This window comes from Notothenia rossii, assembly GCF_949606895.1.
Source record: "Notothenia rossii genome assembly, chromosome: 8".
Lineage (NCBI taxonomy): Eukaryota > Metazoa > Chordata > Actinopteri > Perciformes > Nototheniidae > Notothenia > Notothenia rossii.
The window spans coordinates 18,736,584-18,759,185 of NC_136906.1; the positions used below are offsets into that span (position 1 = coordinate 18,736,584).

The 22,602-nt window shown below is 42.0% G+C and overlaps 1 protein-coding gene across 3 annotated transcripts in view; it reads right to left on the reverse strand.

The window, feature by feature from the left end:
- adgrl1a (adhesion G protein-coupled receptor L1a) overlaps positions 1-22,602 on the reverse strand; it is a 151,747-nt gene that overhangs the window by 75,339 nt on the left and 53,806 nt on the right. The window contains exon 1 of one of the 3 annotated variants that reach the window (XM_079642930.1): positions 19,398-20,076. The exons of the other annotated variants lie outside the window; for them this stretch is intronic. The gene's annotated coding sequence lies outside the window, so the exon portion shown is untranslated. Of the gene's footprint in view, positions 1-19,397; positions 20,077-22,602 lie in introns of those variants that run through there. 3 annotated transcript variants of the gene reach the window in all.

Below are 22,602 nucleotides of genomic sequence, written 5' to 3' on the forward strand. Positions count from 1 at the left end.
GCTACAAAGTGCGTAGGGGGAATGGCTGATGGAGTGAAAAGGAGAAGCTGGGCCGACCACCTTATTAAATCATTTACGCCTATAACTCCATATAAAGTTGCATACATAGACATACTGAGTGCGTAAAACCCACAGTAATAGAGACATGAGGAGAAAAGACGAGAGAGACAGCAGCGCAGAGGGGAGCCTGATGGGAAAAGACAAAGATGAGGGGAGGGAGGAGGGAGATCTAGCACATAAAAGAGTTGTAATTTGCCTATAGCGAAAGAGGAGAGTGACAGATAGTGGAAAACGAGTATGTTGAAGAGAGGAGAAAAATATGTGCTAGGGAACGTGCTGGTAGGTTAGAAAAGGTTGAAAAGGAAACAGGGAAGAGATGAAATTGGGAGAAATGCAAATGTGGGAGGAGAAAAAGAAAGTGAGAAGAGTGTGTGAATGTGAGAGCTGCTAGGCCTTCAGGACATAACCAGGGGGATAGAAAGATAGCGGTGCAGAGTGAAAGGAGAGCTGATGAAGACGGAGGAGGGCCGGGGTGGGGAGGGTGGTCTTTAATCAAAATGTTTTTCAATTAATTTTACAATTAGGGTGCTGCTCGTTAGCTTTGGCACACACAAGAGATGACATTGCTAGCAGTGCTATGCGTGTCATTAATATAATGATGACAGATTGGCGCTCCTGTGGGACTGCCTCTGCTCCGTGACAGCTGGGCCCTGCAAACAACGTCACCTGACCGGCATGACATCACCTAACCCTGATTCAACATGGCTGCCAATGGTACAAGGGACATGGCCATTACACAGCAGCTACTGCACACCCACTTGGCTCTGCCAGGAAGGGCAACGACACAGACAGAGAAGCTGCTCCTTTCAGTCTCCCTCCCACCACCCCTTCCTCAGTCATTCATACAAGGACATAAGACCAAACAAACAGTGGAAGGAAATACACTGCCTCCCTCCTTTTTTACAAAAAATACCCAAGGTGCACTTGTGTTACGGTATCGTACTGTATATTGTCTCACAGACAATCAATCACTTGAGGAACAGAGCACGCACACACACATCCACATACCACACACTCTGCTGGAGCCTGACTCTCTTATACACCGTTGTCATGGCAACCCCATTAAGGGAGGACACAGGCTGCAACTCTGGTGAAATCAGCCCGACTCTCTTCTACCTCTCTCTCTCTCTTTCTTTCACACACACACCTTCCTTTTCTTTCACTGCCAGCCATTTCTATTTGTCTCCCTCCATTACTTTCTCTTCTTCGCCCATTGTCCTTCTCCTCCTATCCTTGCATCACCCTTGGCGCACTTCTCTGCCCGCCTCTCTCCATTACCCTGCTACCTTTTCATCTTCTCACCTTCCGCCTCCCACTGCCCAGGCACATGTAAATATGTCATTTAGAGCCACAAATCCTCATTGTGTTTATATGTCTCACCGTGTTTGGTCTGCACCAACGCATTCTGAAGACCTCTGTCTGTCTGTCTGTCTGTCTGTCTGTCTGTCTGTCTGTCTGTCTGTCTGTCTGTCTGTCTGTCTGTCTTCCCCTCTCTCTCCCATCTATCCTTAGAGACCCAGAATACATTTGTGGTTGAGGATAGCACATCTTTTCTTGTGCCCTCTCCAATTAAAGGGGAGATTTACAGGGGGAATCAGTCAGAGGGCATACTTGGAGGACAGCTTTAATAAGGGCTCAATGCTGCACCCCTCTCTTTTATATGCTCTCTCTTCCTTTCTCTCCTTAAGAAGATGGCTTGCCATTTAGGAGGTGCAGGGAAAGGAGACAGGAGAACAGGTAACATGATAACCCTTCGTGATAAGAACATTAAACAGTGGCCCAGCCGTTAAAAGCCAGCCATCCAACAATAATCAATGCCAATTTGCAGGTGCTAAAGCATAGTTAAAATAACCCCAGAAGAGAAAGCTGAGGAACTTAACTTCTAAATCGGATATTGTTCTAGCTCATGCTTTGAGACTCAGCTGCCACATTAGTTCCAGCAGCCATCCCATCCATCTTGTAGCTCACTAGCAGTTGGTGGGCTCACTGTGCAGCTTCACAACGTCATGATATTGATGGCTTGCTTTAACAAATAATTGCTTCTTGTTTAGAAACTATGCCAGTTCAGAAAAGATTGCTATAGAAACGCTGAAATTGTCCCTTTCCTTCATACTAATCGCTGTTAGTGCTCAATCCTTTGAGCCACCTGTTTGCCACAAGCCAGAGCATCAAGCCTCAACCCCCACCCATCCTGATCCACTCCAACTCACTTGATGAGCTAGATAACACAGTATGGTGGAGAGCACACACAGGAGGCCCCCCTGAGAAATAATCTACAGATACAACGAGTGAATACTGAGGATAAGCAGCAGGGCCCAGGGCTAGCAGGCGGCCTGCATGATGAGAGGAGAGGGAGAATAAAAGAAAGAGGGCCAGAGATAGAGAGAAAAAGAGAATTTGGAGCAACATAGGAAGTGAGTAAAGGAAGGGGAGGTGGCTGAATGAAAGGGAGATTGAGAGGGAAGGGAAGAACAAGTGGGGGGTGATCTTCATTAAAGGAGGGAGAAAACGGAGATAGGAGGATTGGAGAAGTAGGGAGTGAGTAGGTGGTAGGATGTGAGGGCAAGAGAGTGGAGAGGAAGGAGCATTAGAGGGAGACGGAGGCATCTGCTGCTTCTCCACATGGATGTTTATGCAGCCTGTAGCTTCCTGGGGGACACATAGTAGAAGTTTTCTCCCCAGAAGCTGCCGCTGACATCACTCTTTGGGCCTGTGTGTTTGGGCCTGCATACATTACTGTTCTTAATAGTTTGTATTACATACTGGCCTAGTATGTGTGCCTGTTGTGTGCCTGTACCAGTGTACCGGTCTCAGTGTAGCATTGGTGTCCTTCTTGCATGTGTGCTTGTTTTCTCTTCCCAAGCTCAGGCTATGTTTCAGTGTACTGTAAAGCAGCAAGACCCCTTTAGCAGGCGGGTGGTTTTGCATAGAGGGGGATGGTTGGAAGTGGATGGAGAGAGAAAAGTTCAGAGTTTATATTTAGCTCAATACAGTTGGTAGGCCTCTAAAGATTCAAAGCCCTGCTTAATACTTATAGTATGCACTGTTAGTACACACTAACCACAGAGTAGTTGAATCTGAGCACAGACACCATGTTCAGGCTAACTGCAGCTACAGCCTGAGAACTGCCTCTCAAAATGGAGAGGCTGCTACACGGAGCAGAGAGCCTCGCGTTGCAGTGTGGCTGTTATGAATATTTGAAGCAGCCATATCGCTAGGCTCCTGGTTTTTGCTTGAGGGGGTAAACATGGGCGCGGGCACCGAGTGGTTGGCAGTGCAAAGAGGCGGGGACGGAGGGGGGTGGCGGGCAGTGGACGAGGCAGCGGCCCATCCTGAGGCTGGCAGCAGGCGCTCAGTGAATGAAAGCAGGGCAGGTCATGTGTGGGTGGGGAGGCGGGACTCTCCTGCTGCTGAGACAGATGCCACGGTTGTTTGGCTTAATTTCTTGTGCCAAGCACCACCCAGCACTGGCCAAAAACAAACTCAAATGCTTGTGGCCAGTGTATGTGCTTGTATGTGTGTCTGTTTATGTGTGTGTGTCAATAAAAAGAAAGAGCACTGTTTGATTCAGTATCAGGCTCTACCAGGAGCACACACAAGCACAGCAGTAATCGTTTGCTGTTCAATTCTCGTCCACCTTCCTCTGTTCTCTGAGCGTCTTTCTCAGTTCTATCTCCGTTTCCCACCATCCATCTTCCTGACTCTTTCTAGTCTGTCTTTCTCTCCCTCTCCATCTTTACGCCATCTTTCCCTCTGCAGCAACACTGGCTCCCACTGCAGTAAAAAAGGGAAAAAGCTATAGAGAGGGTGGGAGTGCAGGGACTGAAAGAAAGAGAAAGAGAAGTGAGAGATGTAGAAAGAACAGTGTGGTATTAGGCTCAGTGTTGCATTATTGGCTCTGGTTGATCTGATCAGAGCAGATTACAGGAATACAATACTCACAAATCACCATTCTGCCTCTTGAGCCTCACTCCCTGTCACTTGCACATACATACACACTAACTCGCTTCTACACAGACACACACCCTTCCCTGAGACGACACCCACACCTGTAGCCTGTCTAGCCATTCTGTATTTGCTGCTCTTTATGCCCAACATTCCATACTACTGCAACACTTCAGCATGCACGTCATTCAACACACCGCTGCCTTCCTTGACAATAATTATCACCAATGCAGCAAGACGTAATTACCTCTCAACTAATAATTAGTTGCAAAAACAACCATGCAACAAAAAGGTTCCTAAGGCTGAATGTATTCCAATATAGCCCTATAATGTGTTCATTATGAATGAACACTTATTTATTTTCAACCACATGCCGGGTAGCTTTTTCTGTCTCTGCACTCCTCCATTGACTTCTCTTATCTCCCAGCTGTGGTGGAGGCTGTTGGGTGTGGGCGTGGAAGCAGCCTGTGCCAAGGCCAGTGCGACATGTTTTGACTATTACTTAGACATTAATTCAAGTATTGATCATGTTTGTGTTAAAAGTGAGGCAAAAGAGAGCAGGGAAGTCAGAAGAAATCCAAACAGAATTAATCAGAAACAGCAGCTACCATTGCCATTCAGGAAACAGAAATGTTGCTTGCCCACAAGCATGTAAAAACACAGACACTGCTCATGTCTTAACTCCCAAGGACGAACACATAATACACACCTATACAGCCAAGCTCCCAGCGCATCTTACTGACAAACACACACTGACACACACAGCCACCGCTACATTCATTTCATCTGCAGCACATCAGGTCTTTTTATGCCAATCCATAAACATCGATTCACGCTTTGATAGCACTTATTAATTTATCTATTTACTCATTCAATCACTTATACATTTCACATCAAAGAAGTGCCATCTGCTGAGGCTGGAGTCTTGTAATTGATTTTTTTTTTATTTCACATTTATTTGTCACAAACATTCGAGCTAAGTTTATATTGTTCGTTACGGAAGGCTGTGTACTAGTTTGCCATCAATCAATAGAAACATTTTCGAAACATATTATGGACTGAAGCGTTGACATCTTGCAATCGTAACTTTATGTTGTGAACGTAAGACTTTCTCAGAGAAAAATGAGCCAAACTAAAGCACAAATGCATTACGGTGCTATAAGAAAAAAATATAAACTTTTGCGTATGTGCATCGCATTACTGTCTGGCCATTGTGCAGCACACTTGAGTAAGCACACACACACACACACACACACACACACACACACACACACACACACACACACACACACACACACACACACACACACACACACACACACACACACACACACACACACACACACACACACACACACACACACACACACACACACACACACACACACACACACACACACACACACACACACACACACACACACAAGCACTAATAAAGCACATCATGATGTCTGGGTGGTAGACAGGCTTCAGAGGCAACAACGGTAAAATATAAATTCCATTTAAGACTAATCCTATTTCCAACCTCTGCCGAGTCTCACTGCTATTGTGACAGTCAAGGGAATCTGTCTCAATTGTTCCATTGCAGGAATTGATGGTGAAACACGATATACAGCATAAATAATGGAGCCTGATCACCAAGAGACAGGCCCTGAAGGAGACTAGGACAGGGTCAGACAAGCATGCTGCAGCCAAGGGTGGCGGACAAGGCATGAGACAAGGCCCAGCAGGACAAGAAGGTGAGAGGGACAGGCGAGCAGAAAAAGTGAAAGGCTGGGATAGAAGAGGGAACGGTAAACAATCCGTCTGCATTTATGTTAGGCTAATTCTCTTGACATTAAACAGGCAGTATTGTCTAGGTGCTGCCATTACTGACAGAGATGGGGTGAGCGGGGGGGGAAGAATTTGAGTGTAGCACAGGCTTCAACACAGACAATAGCCTTGTCTCAAATGTAAATCAACATGCCGCCAGTGTCACACACAAAAACAAACGTATACACATTATTTGGCGTTGAAAGTGAATCGCCATTGGCATCCCAAGAGAAAGAGAACAACAATAAATGATGTTGCCGCTCTCTAGTAACAGCCTCTCTCTAATCGAGCACTGGTATCACTTAGCGTTCCTCTCCCGTCGAGAGTAAATATACTCATCTGTTACACGAAACAAAATGGTTCCTGTGTACAGCGTGCCAGGGAATTTGGGATTCTTTAATATAATTAAATCGGAACTAAATATGCAAACCTTTATTTTGGTAGCGCAATGAAGACAAAAGGCCTCATGGAGGATGCTCCCTGGAAGGAACAAAAATACAGCGCTATCCCACTCGCTATATTACACAGGATATGAAATGAGGCATTCAACTAAAGCTATATTTATGAGCCAAGACACTGAAAGCTGCTCATGTCCAGGGCTCATCTCAAATGATGTAGAACTGACGGGAGACTGACACATAGATAGATGCGCAAACACCATCCACCTACTTTACAAATTTGCATTCATTTCCCATCCAACTCGAAATTCACATCCAATTTTACAGTCAGTTCACGTCCAAGCTGGCACTCAAATTCAGCCACTTGTGCATGCAGCCTGTAAACGCGGGTCAGTGTGGTTAAAGCTGACACTTTCTGTCAACACACCCATCACTAACCCCCATTACTCGCTCACTTAGTCTCTTCCATCAAGCCTCACTCATTCACTTGCCTGCACGCGCAGACCCGCACCAACGCCCCCGCAATCTCCAGAAACATACACAAACACACAGCTATCACTCGCTTGTTTGTTCAGCAATTTGTTCATTTGCTCAGGCTGTCACTTGATCACAATATTCTCACCCACTCATTCGACATTCATTCATTGTCACAGCCACTCATCTGGTCCCCCGATCTCTGCCACTACTTCTCAGTCACATGCTCGCTCTTGCTATCGCCCACTCCATCCTTCTTCTTCTCACCTATTGTTCCCGGTCACACACTTTTTCTCTCACTGTCTTTCTCTCGCACTATATCTATAACACAACGCACATCCAATCTGTCCCTCCTCTTCATTAACCCCCTGGATGATACAGTCCCTCACCTCGCCCCACTGTTCATCCTCCATAACTCTCCCAAGCTGGGACTCCTGTCTCCGTCTCTGTATAGATAGCCTCTACCCATTCCAATAAAAGATTTAAGAGCTCCTTTAAGTGCTAATCAGGTTGTCATCCGTGCAGCCAAAATCAGAGGCTTGATAAATAAAGGCTCGTCTCTGTTGGCTAGCGGCTCACTGTGTTTAAATAGGTGACACCGAAGTGCATTCTGAGCACACCGGATCGATGCCAGAACCCCTGGGGTCCCCTGAAACGGTGAACAGAGACAAAGCTTAGCGTTCGATAATAATGCAGGAATAGGCCGCTTGCTGCCTACTTCAGAGGAGCTCTCCCTGGGCCTGTCCTCAACTCCCCAGACTTTTTTTTTTCTCATCATGACAGGCCTTTCCAACCCAGCAGTTTGCAGAATTGCATAAAAATAGAGACTCAAAACCCTTTATTTACTTACATTACATGAAAGGTTAAGCTGCTGCACTGAGGGAAGTGCATTAAAAAACAGACATAACAAGCACTCCTATCTTCAATCCCCAACCAGCACACTCTCTGCTGTCCAATCATCCCATCACCTCCCACTACGACCAATTTACCGCTATGCCCAATCTCTCCTTTGCAGTCAGACTGTTCCCCGTCACTTAAAATGGCACATCACCAGCTATCGCAGTCGCCCTCTACGCCATATCACCAAAACTCCCGCCCTCGTCCAATATATCCAGCATCGAGCCTGGCTTGACAGACATGTGCTATCACTGACCCATGCTAGGACAGTACTACAACCCGATGCTCCTCATTAACTCTCCTTAGGCCCCTACCTCCTCTCACCTTGCGTCCTTCCATTAAAGCTCTACACCCTATGATGGAAATATAAAAAGGTCCACCTCTCATTTGGTGGTTCTTTTCCCTCTCTTTGATTTTCTGTCCATCAAGGGGGCGTGGATTAGCAGTCCCTTGTTTATCTGCTCGTCAGTTTTATCTATCTATCACTAAGCCATCCACTGGGCTGCAGCGGCCTCAGCACTGCATTAATCCCCTATCAGCCAGCCAGCCATCCATCACCCTGCTGTCTATCACGTCAGATCCATCATCCGCCCATCTGTCTCATACTGCCCATGCTCAGAGATGATCTCTTTCGGAAAGCCCCACCGGCGAGTTCCAGAGGGTGGAGGGGACAGAGTCGCAGGAGGAAATGAGGGGGAAATGCAAAAACAGAAGACAGAGGTGAGGGAGAGAAGATTATATGCTGCCCTTCCTCCCCTCCCCCTCTTTCAGTCTGCATCCAGCTGAAAACGTTCTCTTTATGTCACCACATGCTTATTAACTGGCGTGTTTGTTTCCTTGTAATTTGTTTGTTTTCCTCGCATGCTAATTCCAGCCAGTGGGAGAAGTGCAAGTAGAGGGGGAGATAGCTGCTGGGGACGGGGGTCATAAATCCCCATGTAGCCCCCATCCTTCTGCAGCACGTCAGAGCAAGGAAGGGATATTGTCTAAAGCCTCCAGCTTTAAAACAACTCAATATCTCGGTTCATCAGAGGTCATTTGTATTTCCATCCATATCTGCTAGCATCGGAGGGTGAGTGAGGGGGGCACACGAGCAGGAAAGAAGGTGAGTGTAGGGCAAACGTTAGTACACTCACAGACGAAGGGGAGTCCACACAGAAGCATGTACGAGGGCAAAAGAGTGTAAACAGGCACATATTGGGAGAACTAGTGAGCACAAAGACATTTAGTCTGTAAATGGCAAATGGTAGATAAGCAAACAGGTATTTATGTGGGCTGAAGTCACTTAATAATTTAGACTAGTTGACAATCTGTGAGGGCAGAATAAACTGTTACAGACAGAACTGGCTGGGTACAGAAAATATGTTAATCATATTAAACCAAAAAACAAGAGTTTATGGTGAGAGAGGGCTTTATGATATGAAGTCTTGCAGATATTCAGATTTGTGTGGAACTGTTTGTTCAAATAGACACTGTAACCTGTTTACCACCTCAAGGCGATTGTACGATTATGATTTGCATACACTCGATTTGCTGGGTAGCCAGTGTTTACATGGTTTGTTTGATGCAAAGTAGCCGAGCAAAAACATTTTTTAACAACAACAAAAACCGGAGGGAATGTGTGTCTATGTTTTATTGGAATGATGCATTTACAGAGCCCTGTAACACAGGCTCTGTCACTTGCAGAGTTGGTTGTAACATAAAAGACGCTCCGCTGTAGCCCAACATTCCCCTTTGTCTGCCTTTGTTTTACACCGCTAGCCATGTCAGTGTTTGTACAAAAACACTGCTTTGCACAGAATAAAAATCTGAATACAGATGTATGCCAGAGTAGTGCAAAAGGTTGATTTTTGAGTCAAACAATTGAGTTATCCCTACTTTCGTTCTGGATTCAATTCTACTGAGATAATCATGTTAACACGTTAACATGACTGCTGCAATTATTTGAGTACTGCCTTAATGTGGTAATAATGAAGTTATTGGCATGCATGTCACCTTTGAGGTAGTTATAATTCATTTATAATCAAATTAATTATGTAAAAATGCTGCACAGTTCTGAAGGTTAATGTTTCCTTGTGTATCTTTAATTAAATATATAGAATTTCAGGCATCCACAAAAGTATATTTCTTGCAATGCTACACCGCCAACAAAACATAATCCATTTAACTTAAATATATTTCTTACAAAATGGGTAGACCTCCGTATCTAAGTTTCTTATAAATCCAAGGATAATCACTTTAGTATCTTAAGTCGTTTGTCTTATTAACTATATGATGTACACTGTAATATAATGCCGGTAGAACAGAGTATTACATTAATTTGAACTTGCATGTTAATCATGACCTGAGCTGCTATCCATGTTATATGATTAAATAAGCACATAGCGTAGGAGTCAACATTTCTGCAGTACAGTATATCATAACATGGCTGACTTTACCCTTCAGTAACAACATAACACTGCATTGTTGGATCTATCAGATTGTATAACACGTTTTAAAATAGCATACACTATAAAGATGCTTCTGTAGACTTAGAGGCTTCAGAAAGTCATCAGTTTCTTTCGTGATAATCTCCTAATTCCAGGCATTTATTTGTACCCCTTTGTACTTAAATACTATTGTAGTATTACAGGTAGGACAGCAAAAGGTCTTTATGAATATGTGCAGCCAGAATTAATACTGAGATGTTCTACTGTGTAAAATCTCAGCAGTAATTTGGAAAAGGGGGGGAAAGATCTGATTGATGCTTCTGCTTTTATCCATAATGAGCCTAAACAAGCATCTTCAAACAAATGTTCTTCTTCCACATACAGCTGAATCAGATAAGACAGCTGTCAGAAAGCATCCATATCTATCCTTAGTTTTAATTGGAGAACTACTCTCCCTCCTCTGGCCCTATTTGACAGATACTGCTCAATCATCACTGGTGCTGGACCCTGCTGCAGACCTACATTATACAGCCTGCAATTATAGAGCATACTGCTGTTACATAACGATACCTCACACACTGCACACATCAAAGCGCAGTTATTGGACATACATATACCCATACTGTATCGGTATGTGCCGTGTGTTTATGTATGTGTGCATGTTCGCATGTGCATTAATGCTGAACGGGCATGTACTGAGCCTGCTTGTCATTTGTAATTTTATAACGTTCAGTGGCAGCATGATTTCGCATGTGCAGAAAAGAAAAGGTAGAAATTGAAATGTTGCTATTTCAATACAAGGCTGAAATCTGCAGTCCATACCATATGCAATTACTAGTTCCGAAAATACACAAAGAGATAGGGAGACAAACGCTCACACAGCCTCATAAACACGTACCTACATCATTTCGTACAAACTGAATTAATCAGCTCTAAGACAAATAGCTGAATAAATACTGTGGGTAACCAGATCAATACTCTACGCTCAATTCATCTGAGTTCACAGAGATGTCAAATTCTGCATAGTTCCATAGCACACTGATTAAACTGGCTCACATTAATTCCGTAAATCAATAAAACCAATCTTTCAAATAAATCAAGTCGCATGGACAGCTTGAGCCAATTGGAGGCCAAGAACACATTAAAATTCCCTTGCTACAACTGCATATATCTATGTCATGCAGGCAGCACTGATTTGCTATGTGGATTCCACAATTTGTGGAATGAAAATGATTAATCCATGAAACAATAACCAGGGTGCCAAGAAGGCACATGGTAATTCTATAATGATCAAAGACTCAATTAAACCCTTTTCCTTTCCGTTCCCTAAACGCCTCATGTTCTCATCTGCCTTTGGTGGTCAGTTTATGGTTTTATGCGTGCGTGCGTGCGTGCGTGCGTGCGTGTGTGTGTGTGTGTGTGTGTGTGTGTGCGTGTGTGTTGTTCTGGGGCTGTCAGATGACCAGAGGTTAAGCTGTGGTCTGGAAAGTGTATTTTGTGGTCAGATAACATATGATGTGTGGTTTATGTTCATACTCTAATAGCACTAAAAGATGGGAGCAAGTGGTGTGATAGTAATCGGTATTGGATTATAAGCTCATTCATATCCTGACAGACATCACCATCCGTGTAGCCTTTTCATGTTGGCTATCATTTAAGATTAAAACATTATCCCTTTTTTGCCATGCTTCAAATTGTGATGGCAAAAATGCTGCATTGCACAGGTTTTATTTAGAACCAAACAAAAAAACAAACTTCAAAAAGGACAGTGAAGATTTGCTGAGCATGCATGGTCATTTTTAGCAGCATCTTACTTCTCAGTGATACTCTTAAATGTACACCTGGATGCTAGTTGTTGAAAAAAACAAAGCTTTATCCCCTCAATGGATTGGAATATTACAATCTCAATCCTGTTTTTACGGAGAAAATCTGACACCGTATTTCCTCTGCTGCCTCTGTCCCCAGAGCTTGCTAGCACTGCCCGTCTCTACAGCAGGGTCGGAGTCAGGCTGTGGTCAGGCTTGCATCACATGCTCTATTTATCTCATATTCAGTAGTCTGATCTCCAAGGGAGGTCCAAGATGTCCTGACAATTTGATGACAGAGAAATCATTCTTCCATCTGGTTTTTCACTAGTATATGCAGGTAATACAGGTCATAGAGAATGTGCGTGATAGTAACATTCTAGAGCATACTGATATTTATGTAACCTGTTTTTTTGTAGTAAAACATTTAGGGATAACACAACAATGATGGGTGCCCTGCCATTGATTCTACAACGTAAAGTGGATAAGAGTCATATATAGTGTTGTGTTTTTTGTTTTTAGTCTTAGTAGTATCGGACAATCATTTTTGAGCTGGCTTTGGTTAAATGCAGGTAAATAGTCCGTGTGGAGAGCAACAGAGGCAGAACCTATTGGCTGGAATGCAATCTCGAAACCCTTCAGCTATCTTCTAAAGATAACGTTTTTATTATCTTAAAAATCTGCTTGTAAACTGTCTGTTGTATAAACAATACAGTTCTAGCCACTGTCTCTCAACCCAAAGAGTTGCTAATCCGATTGATAACAATGAGCAGCGCACCAAAAAATAAGTCTTTGTCCAGAATTCTGATGGCAATATTTGGAGCTGCATGTGAAAATAAAGAGGTTTGAATATTAGGCTTACTGTATGTGAGTCACAAAGCCAGAAACATGTCTCCAGATAAATGCTATCGTGTTTATAAATGGGTGAATATGCCACTTCACAATAACAACTTTACAAGTTGATAATATGTCAATGCTGTACCTTAAGGTTGTTCAACTGCCCCCTGTTGGCTGAAAATGAAGTTTGAAAATAAATGTGTGTAATTGCTCTTTAACACCAGTTTGTTTATACTGTAAGCCACTAACCTGATTTCCTTAAACGTTTGGGGATTTTAACAATTGTATGTATGGTCACGAACCTAAAAAAAATAAACCTATTTTTTTACTCAGCACTTTTGCAGCACACCGATTAATTTGGCACATTTACAGCGTGAACACAAAGACTAAAATCAGTGTTGCAGTGGATTGATTAAAAATAGCAGCAAAAAAGGTTAATGCACTGTTTCTCTCTTTCACTTTACTGCACAGTGTCAGAGAGGTGAACCTCTGATACCACAAGTGTGGGTTGTATTTTCCTATGGTTTGTGTCCATATGTGCAGAGGAGCAGAGGGCATGAGGATTGGAGAGGAGTGGCACAGGGCAGTCTCAGGTGAGACATGCAAAGTCCCAACATAATTATAATCCTTAATTAATCCACTCTGGATACGCTCCTCTCCCTCTCTCTTTCTCTCTCTCTCTCTCTCTCTCTCTCTCTCTCTCGCTGCTGAAGTTCCTTGCTCTAGGTGTTTATGGACTTTTTCCATCACGGTGCACCTCCCCCCTTTCTGTCTCATCTGGCATCTTCTTACTGCATGCATTATGCTCTAGGTGTTTTTGCAGCTGTTTATGAATATACGTGCCCTTTGACACCTCTGTGTAGGAGCTTCATCTCCCTTACCTCCCTTACCGTCTCTTTTTTTGTTGCTACCTGCCACCATCCAACACCCATATTGGCAGACGGGCCAACAAACAGCTTTCTTTGGTGCCAGTGTTGTTTCTTGGTGTTGCCTCTTTCACAGCACGGAAACACATGCGCACAAACACTGAGACGCACAAACACAAACATGCTCACTATAGTGAAACACCAGATACTCCAAGGGGAGTACAGCTGACACAAATACGAACCCACCAGAGCTGTCCTCTGTGGAAGACTCAGGTGAGTCTCAGGTGATCATCACTGCTTGTAAGGGCCAGACAGCCAGACACACACCTACACACAAACACACACAGACGGAGTCGCTGTTTATGTACACGTCTTTCCTGATTCTGCTGCATGACTGAATGTGTTGATAGCCTAGACGATCTTGAGTAACTCCAATATTAGTCATTGAGTGTGAAGGATCAGTGACAAAAAGCGAGAAATGGATCGTGTAAACTGAGGTGTAATGAAGGAACATGGGAGTCCAGGAGCAGCAGATGAAAGGCCTGTACATGGCACTAAGCTGAAGGTAATGAGGACAAAGGTGTCTGTATTGACGCTGGAAGAGTGAGAGTGCCAGGTGTGAGACGGGGCGACGACTACTCCTGCCATTACTACTCAGACTCCCACTCTGCCCGCTTTGGCCGAGCCAATTAGAGGGGTTCATCCGCCACTCTTGTCTGCACCCTGCGTCAAGCTATCAGAAAAACATAAGGATTGATTGGACAAGCTATTAGGTCAATTGATCCCTGTTTCCTTTCATCTGTGTGCTCCTCCTTTTTCAGATGGACAGATTGGATCTGGAAAGCTACTCCAATTACCTGAGGACAAGGATTTAACGAAGATAGCCTGATGGACCTTCTCAGCAGTGTTCTCTTTGTGTGTGAGGCTTCCTTTCTAACTCACTCCCTTCCAATACTCAGTAACCTTGTGTGTAAATGTGGCAAAACATTTGTGTGAAGAGATGAAGAGATGTCATAATCCTGTAGAAATAGAGTTGTTCTTCTTTACTAAAACTTATGAACATGTTTTTGTGTTTCCTGTATCTCTACTGGCATATACCAGCAGTATTCAAACTGCTACAGGTGCAGAAAGATCAAGTCCCTCTCATCTCTGATTTCCCAAAATGGCAGACAACAAGCAGGGCAAAAGTGATATTGATTTGTGATCACTACACCAAGCACCTTAAAAATTGTATGAGTGTTCAAGGCACAGGGCCTTGAACACTCATTAAAAATATGTAAAGAAATGAAATCGGAAACACGTAGTGAGCTGATAACTTGTATTTAAAGTTGCTTTTAACAACATGAATATACAAATCAGGCAGGATCAAAAGGGCAATCAAAGCCGACCTTAATTAACAGCTAAAAAAACTGCAGTCACAAACTTTTTAAACACCAATTCAGAGTCCCCTTCCCCCTGACAAATCTGTGTAAAACCGAATGAATTGCTGGTGAGGCTGATTGGTCACATTGATTGAGCATCACTGAGTCTTTTCACTGCTGAGCACCAAGTCGTCTTTCAGTCGATAGACACAACCCAAATACACCAGGCACTCAATCCAATGTGTTGCTACATGGGCCCATCCAGCTAATTTAACACCCACTCCATTTATGAAAAAGAGTCCTCATCGATTTTTTCTGTTCATGTGCTTTAGTTGCTCGTGCTCATTTTCGCCATGCAGGCGCCTACACGTGCTCAAGGCTGGCAGCAACTGAATTGAATTAGAATGTGGTAGGGTTCCTATAAGATTGGCTTCTCAAAGCTCTCATCTTCAGTCTTTCTTCAGATTTAGCAGAGATCACAGTGAAATGTAGATACAGAATGCTGCAAAATGGACGAACACTGCACAACATTATAGCAACTCGGCACCACAGCAAAGACAATTTCTGCTTCGTACCAATCGCTCTCCCCTACTGCTACCACACTCTGTACTCTTCACCCTTTTTCTATTTTCTTTCTCTCTTGTCATCAATTATCTGTCTCTTTCCAATGTATTAATGGCTGTTCATGCTCCCAAAATGTAATCTAGCATTTAAGTGGAAAACAGTCAACACATTACAAAAAGTCTTAGAAAATATAATAGGGAATTTTTGATTGCAATAACTAGTGCAACAACAGAAAGCCATTTCCACTGTGTGTTGTCGGCAGTGGTAAAACACTGATCAACAATAACTGTCATTATAATCATAATGGCTTTCCTGTAAGGACAAGCCTTGTCATCTTGTAACAACCATATACAGTAGCTGCAACTGCCAGGTAAACAGTGCTGCATACAAAGGGAAGCAGAGAGGGAAAGCTACTAGTTCATTGAAAACAGCAAAAAATATTAGAAACACACGCTACATCTATCCCGGGATCCCTCCACTCTGCACACGGATCACCCACTCAAATGAAACGATATTAGAACATTTGAATCTAGAACCCATTCTGATAAAAGTATCAACCAAAATGTATCCATTTTGTTTCAAATGTCAGCAAATATGAAATGATGGCGGGACAAATGCAGTACCAAAGTTATTGTGCTAAAGGTCGCAGCCAGTCGTCCAGTTATCAACATGATTTTGAGTGAAATGTCAAAATGATATTTTGAAAAGAAAAATACGTTCCAGATACAATGTTGCAGATCGTTGTTTTGAATGGATTATTATTGCAAATATGGATCATGAACGTGATTATTCAAAATAAATTCCCCTGTACAATGTACCACGAGAAGCCGGGAATCGGCAAAGAAGCTTGGAAGGCTTGTACTTTAGTTCTAATCAGATATCATATCTGGGAGCTTTTTATCATCAAAAGGCAATGATGAGATTACGTTTATCATCATAATATACTGCCGTGCCAGCATCGAGTTAGCCTGTTCTGTATTGTCACTTAAGATTCTCCCATGATCCCCTCCTGGAGGTTGAACAGGGCAAACAGTGGCAGCATGTGTGTACAGCAGGTAATAGTGTACGACTGTGTTAAGCAAGTGTGTTACTACATCAGCAACCATCTTGGTATGATAAATATATATGGGTGTGTGACAACCATACCTTTGCATCACATTTTTTAAAATGTTTTATCTACTTGACTCTCAAATACACACAGGATAAATGCCAAAACTGTGTTTACGCCTTTTCGAGTTTACTCACAGGACGAACAAAAGGGAAACACAATGAGAGAACAAGTCTCATGGACACGTATTATGTGCTGTTAAGTTTAGCTAAATGTAAGCAGGTTTATATTAATTCATCATCCCTTTTTTTAGTGTGTATTCAAATTCAACAGCAGCGTGTTTTCCCCTAAATGCACGTTTTGCCTGGTTGGGCAACAGAATTTTAGAAATACGTACAATTGAGTTGTCTGAAATTAGTAGATCATTAGACAATCTCTTCATTTTGTTATCGAAAGTGGTTTTGCATATACTCTTATTTTTTTTATATATCGGAACAGATAAGGTAACAATAGAGGACACCATTTTGTCTCTGGAGCTGGGGCAGAAAATATTAAATTGAAGACTATTCTATTCTCAAAAATTGAAAATAAACTTAAATTGTGGGTTTGGTGAATTCTCAGAGCAGTCTAGATAATCAGTTATTTTCTCCCTTTTGAATGATGTTGTTTTTCAAGCCAATTGCATCTGTACAATAATGTGCTATTGCTGAAAAACACGCTCATTTCCATTTTCACACCATGTATGAAAATACAAAGATGTCCGTGTCCTTCACAGGTTAAGGACACATTTCCATGCAGTGTCAAAATCAACAATCCTTTATTGATATGTAGTAGTCAATATGTGTCCCTTGCTGTTATTAATAACCATGCAGGGAAAAATGAGACATTGTCAAATGTTATCGTAACACCTTAAGCCCTCAGCATTTTTTTTTAATCCGGTTATTTTATTCTCATATTATTCTTTGAACCAGCATATATGCAATACATTTAATTGTCTTGAGGGAGTGAAACATCTTAGGTCATTTTATGAAATTCATAGCAGAGCAGTATTTTTCTGCTTATTGGCTATTAACATATTCATTAAGTCAGCCTTGTCAAAGAGCTATAGGGTGACATACATATTGCATGAAGAAGAGAAAAAGAAAAGTGCAGAGAAAACATAAGAGTACTCACTCTACTATTGTGTGTGTACGCATGTGCTGGTGTGTGTTGCATACACATGTATAGGAAAGCATGTATTTGTTAACTGAATGCAGTTGACAAATACAAATAATTCCGGTTTCTGTTAACAGTATTTCCTTCACAACTAGTGCATTCAACTAAATAATATGTTCGTCAAATCCTGACCACAGTATCGCAGAGCCTCCCAAAACTATAAAGTAAAAAGAGTCTAATTATGATTAGTGACTTATTAAAAGTCTGACTATCATTAATGCCATGCTAATGTATGACTATTATTCACCCATTGAAAGCTGAGAACAATTTTTCTGATGGTGATGTGACACACAGACAAGGGGGAAATAAATCCTTCTGTCTTCCCGGGGAGAGTTTTTGGCAGTAAACCAATTCCAAGTCCGGCTTCTTGAATGCCCAGATAACGCAATCAGACAGTTGCAATATTGCTGTTTTACCACCTGAAGAATTTGAATTTCATTCAGCCCCTTCAGAATAGTAGACATGCCAATTTTTCCCTAAGAATTGGCAGGACAAACACAATGCGCCCCGGTGAAATGAGGAAAAGGCTTACCAGCAGAAAATAACAGTTTTTTTAGGGTCTTTCTTGTCTGCCGCCTCAGGTTTAATTTGATCATAATAACATACAAAGAAAAAATGAGGGGGGGAAATCCATCATACAATGTGATGCCTTTTATTAGATGTTTTATTATTAAATTGGGAATTATTTCAGAATAGTATTAAATATAAGGGGGCCTCAGTTTTGATCATATGACCCCTAAATATGACTCACATTTGATTAAATGTGGTTATTGATACGAGAGGATTTTTCTTGCTGTGCCTTTTTGCTGTTGTGAGGTGATACATTTATTATTTAAGACATCATGGTGGCCAATTCTACACATTCTTTAATTGGGATTTCAAATTATTAAAAGTTGAGGGGAATTAAACCATGTCTCATTTTGTTGGGGACACACTCAAACTATCCTGAATTCCTCCTGGGGCTCCACAGACACTTTTAGAGAACATGGCCTACAGGTAATCATTTTGTAAGTTACAGGAATAATGCTGCAAATAGGGGAATAGGGGACTACACAGCATAGTTCACTTAAAGGCTGTTCATTTCGTTCTGATCCTTTTATTTATCGAATAATCAATTAAGTACCTATTTATTTCTCTATGTGAAGGAACTTGTGCTCGGATAGAAAAAAAGGAGAACCATGGAGAGGGTTGTTTTACAAATGTGTAGTCCACGTCCCAAAACATCTCTTTCTTTTTTTTGTATACCTTTTCTGGTGAACAATTAAATGAATCACTTATTATTGGCTATTTAACAACCTCAACATACGGCTGTTTTTTTCCAGTGTCACCTGCTCACATTTACTAAACCGAACATTTCTTCCACTGCTCTGCTTTTATGGGACAAGAAAAACGAACGATTTACTGTTCACGCGACAGTGAAATGCACAGGCCCATAAACTAGAGCCCTACTCTCAAATCCAACTAATTTAGGGTATCAAGCACGCATGTTTAATATGAGGCGACTGCTGTTGACGCACCGTAAACACGAACTCCGTGTCTGTCAAAGCATAATATATTAATCAATACATCGGCTTACATGCCTGAACACCTCATGCAGCTTGATGCTGGAAGCCTGCGTAGTGCACATTACATGGTATTATTGTCGCTCTGGTATTAAGAACATATAAAACGGTGCTTCGTTCCTACCTTGATTCCTCCAATCTCCTTTTCTTGATGCCTCAGTGTGTCTCATTCATTCTCGCTTCCCTCCTCACTTGCCTCCTTCCCCTTCTCTTCCCCTCTGGTTATCACTCGTTTTCTCCTCTCAGGTCCCGTCTTCGTGCGGATGCATAAGAATTAAAAATGAATAGCCTGCTATCTTAAAGACAAACCAACGAAAAACGAGAGAGGGGGAAAATCCTCCCGACTTCAAATATGATAAAGGCAGTAGGGGGAAATCCTCATGGACAGAGCAGATTCTCGCGAAAATGCGCCTGTGTGGGCATTAAAATGAATAAAAGCGACGACACCATTGTCCTGCTGCTTAACAACAGTAATAACATGGGAGTTTCTACGGCGTTACGTGGTCAAGGAAATGAATAATAACACACATGAAGTTGTTATCGTGTTGTCCGTCCTTCGGTAAGCATGTGAGCAAATGTGCCACCGTCGCAAAACGTCTGCGTAATATAAATCAGACTCTTGGATGTCTGCTATGAATCTGCACGCAGGACGCTTCCTTTTTCAAACTGTCGTCTATTATTCACCTTTATGTGCTGATGCAGTCTCAAAAAAGCTAAACGGTTGGAAATCACCCGTTCAAAGTCGGATAGTCTACACAGGCCATCAGCGGTTATGTTGTGCGTCCTGACGCACCGAGCGGATCACTAGTCTATAGTTTCCCTCTTCGTCGGCAAGCAGCGCACACTCTCATCAGGACCATTTACACCGTATTTTTCAAACGCTGCAGTTCTGCACCAGGCCTATTGCAACCTAGCGCATTCATCATTGCCTTTCACATACAGTTTGGTGGCCGAGAGACAGTTTCGAGACAGTTTTTATAACCAACCCATACGTAAAGCGGGAAAATGTGCCACTTCAGCCCGCCCACTTCATTGCTTCCTCTCTAACACTAGTTCTTTCTCCTTTTTTAGGTTTCCAGACGCATGTGATTTCCCAAGTTGGGTGAGGGTCATTTGTGGTTTCCCTGCACCTAATTCATTAGGGTAATTCTACAGAAATACATAAAGTAAATATATAAAGTGCCTATCAAATTAAATGTTCTTAGATATGGTTTCTTACATGTTTTAGCAATCAAATAGCCTTCACTTATATTACATTTGCATCCACTGTATTACTTTAAGATGTTTTTCAATGGGAGAAAAAGTAGATTGTACATTGTATTTCAGAGAATATTTTAGGTGAGTGATAAAAATTTGCTAGAAAAGACTGTACCCTTTTCATATGGATCAATCTACGCTCAGTTATTTGATAAACACAGCTGTCATAACATTTTGCGTTAATCTTACATGCACCTGTACAACAACAAAAAACTCATCTGTATTATGAGACTTGTGCGCACTTAAGCGCACCATGTTGAATTTAAAAGCATCTAAATGGGCTTTCCAGATTTGTTTTCCTTCGTTTTACAGCACTACAGACACTGTGACAAAAGAAAGATTCTGAGAGGGAATAAAATCCTTCTAAGATTGTGTGTTGCCCCTGTGCACAGTTGAGGTTTTCTAAAGATGATACTTTTCCGGTACTTCCACTGACAGACAAGATCCTGAAGACCCAAGATGAACAGGCTGAAGGAAAGTCATAACAGTTCAGGATCTCGTCATGCTCACAGGTGAGAATAAAGACTGTAAATAATCTGACCAACACAAACTTAAGAACAATATAAAAACCTGTTACTGGAACTGTAAAAATGACTACAGCACATACAAAATACTCTATGGGGAAGAAGTGAGTGAGAGGGGATGACACTCAGCAACCGTTTTGAGCCATGTTAAAACTCTTGAAAGTACATGGTGTTCCTGAGCCTACTGAACTACCACACTAAGCAGTCAGGTTTCTCATAGTTTTTCTCCTGGAGGTATAAATAGGAAACTGGCCAGACGCCATAGTCTTATTCTACTGTGTGTTAAGAAACAGTGGCAGTGCAGGAGGTCGGTACTATTATACTGCACAAAGTAATTGACAAATCAATAAATCACTTACGTACAGTGTTTGTTTGTAATTAGCGACCTTGCCTTATTTCTCTTGCCATTTAAGTGATACATCAAAGGCCATATGTGTGATACATAGTAGGTACATCAGCCATGTACAACCACATAATAATATAAAATATACCCATTCTACAAACTGCATATCCTTTATGTCCACTGCATAATTTATTCCATATACTGTATCACATTTTATTATACCGCTTAGTTGAATACTAGACTCTGATTGGTCAATTGGGACAATCCAGAGGTTGAACATTTTTGTTTTTAGACCGCTGCTAAAAAGAAGAGACCGTTGCTAAGGATGATCAAGGGACTATGAGCATATCAATCCGCAGAAAGAATTCCAGGAAAATTAACATCAGATGTGGACAACAAATATAAGACTACTTTTTGAATATTATTTGGTATAAATGTAGAGAGCACAAAACCTCATGTTGGTTTATTCTCATGATAACATGTCCCCAGTAGGAACGAGGTTAGAAGACAGAGCACTGTAAGTTAGAGAAATCAGCAGAAGAAGATAAACAGGAAGTAAACACGAACGGGGACACGGTGGGCTCTGGCAATGTTTAAAGTAATGGTTAATGGATAAGAAAATGTGAAGAGGACATTTACAGAGAAACTTGATCGGTGAATCACTTTAAGTTGTCGCCGCAATTCCAAACGTTGGTACGCCGTGGAACCGACTATTATAGCGAAAGTAATCGATCATTTTTAAATCAATAAAATAATTTATAATCAATATTCTGAGTCATTGTTTAATTAAGAAGGTAGCCGTTTAATGAACGCCTCGCTGCACTTTATCCCTTACAAGATAAAAATCACAGCACAGAGGAATGTGTTGCAACAGGAGGAAGAAATATAGAGTTATGATCATATTTAAAAGTTGTCTTCCTTAAGCCTTCATCCCTATACATTTTCACTAGCTCCTTTAGTAGCCTGACTTAAATACTATATGAAAACATAGTGTAACAGTTGCTGTAAATGTTAAAAGCTGCAGGTATATATATGCTGCTATATAAAGAAATCTCATTCCTTGCCAGGAGTACCAGATATTGTGGATTTATAGCAGTGTTTGGTCTATGTGTGTCGGCAACACTAGATGAGATCCTCTAACCTACATATTCTTTGCAATGATTGCACCAGTCCGCAGTGCATGTTGCAACTTTTCTCTCCACGCT